Genomic DNA, 2,337 nt, shown 5'->3' with positions numbered 1-2,337 from the left:
TTACTTCTAGTATTTCTAGCAATGTCATTCTGTATGAGTATAGTAAGAGATATATCAGACTTAAAGTTTGGTTCTTCCTGAGGACATTCACTATTTATTCCAAACCACAGTCCTCAGGCCAGGTTAGTCTTCCTAACCCCAGAAGGTCCTAGTCTTGACATTACTTGTGGATTATGATAGCATTTGTCTATGACTGTGCTCTCAACTTATAGTTAAGTATTGTGGCGCTTTGGCTTGACCCATTTTGATGCCAGGGTAGCTCACAGCTTGCCCTGGGTCCATTCTTTCCCATGTCAGGACCCTGACTCTTTTGGGGTGCTAGGAACTAAGGGCAACTGAGGTGAGAAAGCAGATGCTCCGGAGTAAATATTATTGGAGTCAATCGCCTCCCAAGTTACAAAATAACATTAACTGTCTTCCTGTGTCCATACAGAAAGGACATTACTTTAAGGTAAACTAAGTTCCCTGTGGCAAGGCTAAAAAGGACAAACCCCATGTTATCCTACAGGACAGATTTAAAAAAATACCTCTTCTCTCTACCATGATCATTAAGATGGTTTTCCCAGAGTGAAGCTTATCCATTGCTCTCTGGATGTGCTGACCCCTGTGATTTCCCCAAATGTGGGAAACTCAACTGCATAATTTGTGGACGTGAGGAATCATGTTCACGCTCTCTGATGTGAAAAAAAAGTCCTCTCTCATATTTGGGATTTAAAGCTACATAGTAACGTAGCAATAAATGGCTAAGGATAACAGAATTGAAGCGTTCATTCACAGAATTAAGTTTACGAGGGATCAAGCTTGGGATCTTAAGGAGGGGTACTTTGGGATTTGGTGAGGGAAATGGTATTCTGTTGGGCTGTCTGGGTTTTAATGATGTATGCATGAATCTATCATTAGCAGTACTGTGAATCATAGTGCCTCAAAATAGATTAAAAAAAAAAACAGGGAAAGGTCATGATGATCCTATATATAAAGAAGACATACATGTGACCAGCATGGATATGAGAACATGTTTATCATCAACTTTATTATCAGATAAATGCAAATCAAAACCTCACTGGGAACTGATCTCAGCAATAAGAATGGCACATATCAAAAAGACTAGACACAACCAATAATGGTAGGGATATGATGAAAAAGAAACCTGCTTTCATTGTCATCAGAAATCTCATTTGGTTTGGCCCTTATGGAATACAGTATAAAAATTTTGTGCAAAAGTAAGAGGAGCGCTTTCATATGACTCAGAACTTTCAAATTTTGGTGTGTGCTCTTAAAACACAAAAACATTAATTTAAAAATATATATGTACAACTGTGTTTATAGCAGCGCTTTGCACAATATACAGACTACACAAACAACCAAATATTAACGACAGAAGAATGGGTAAAGAAATTGTAAAATATATACGTTTATGTATATACCTATACCTATATGTATGTATATACATATGTATGAATATATAGTGACATATATATGAACACTATTCAGTTATAAGAAAAGTTTAAATAAGAATATTGATTGAATGTGGATGGAATTAAGGATCATCCTATTAAGTGAAATAAGTGAGAGGAAGAAAGGCAAGTACCAGATGATATCACTCATCTATGGTTTACAGAGAAATAAAATAAGAAAATAAACAGAATGAAACAATGAAAAGCTTGACATTAGATTACAAAATTTAGATATTAAGCAGTGGAAGAGGGTCAAGAGGTGGTCTTGAGTTGACATGGACAGCAGTAAAAGGTCACAGGGAATTTTGGTGATGATGGATGCAGTAATTTTGTATATCAATATAATAAACATTAATACAATTGTAATCATGTTATCTAAACTATTAACAAACAGAAACCTTAAGAATTCCTAGAGGAGCATAGTTATGGTAGCACTGTATCACTGTCATCCCGTTGTTCATTGATTTGCTCATGCGGGCACCAGTAACATCTCCATTTTGAGACTTGTTACTGCTTTTGTTTGGCATATCAAATTCACCATGGGTAGCTTGCCATGCTTTGCTGTGTGAACTGGATACTCTTGGTAGCTTGCTGGGCTCTCTGAGAGGGACAGAGAAATCTAACCCACACCGGCCGCGTGCAAGGCAAATGCCCTACCACCTGTGCTATTGCTCCATAGTTATGGTAAATGTAGGAAAACAAAATTCTTTGGTGCAATTCAAAGGTCTGGTTATTATTTTTATTTTCTGTTTGTATTTACAAAATTATAAATACGTATGTGGATAAATATGTGTATGTGGGGTATTTTTCTCTGTAGAAAGCAAGAGAAGAAATTAGATGGTCCAATAGACAGGAACTAACACAAGTGGGGATCTACCAATCT

The 2,337-nt window shown here is 36.7% G+C and overlaps 1 non-coding gene across 1 annotated transcript; it reads left to right on the top strand.

The window, feature by feature from the left end:
- The first annotated feature begins 519 nt into the window (after positions 1 to 519).
- LOC129404755 (U1 spliceosomal RNA) lies at positions 520 to 678 on the top strand. The gene has a single exon (XR_008630108.1). It is a non-coding gene; the product is annotated as a U1 spliceosomal RNA (small nuclear RNA).
- Positions 679 to 2,337: the final 1,659 nt, after the last annotated feature.

This window comes from Sorex araneus, chromosome 4, assembly GCF_027595985.1.
Source record: "Sorex araneus isolate mSorAra2 chromosome 4, mSorAra2.pri, whole genome shotgun sequence".
Lineage (NCBI taxonomy): Eukaryota > Metazoa > Chordata > Mammalia > Eulipotyphla > Soricidae > Sorex > Sorex araneus.
Note: the sequence above shows the minus strand (reverse complement) of the source record. Positions and strands in the feature narration are given on the sequence as shown.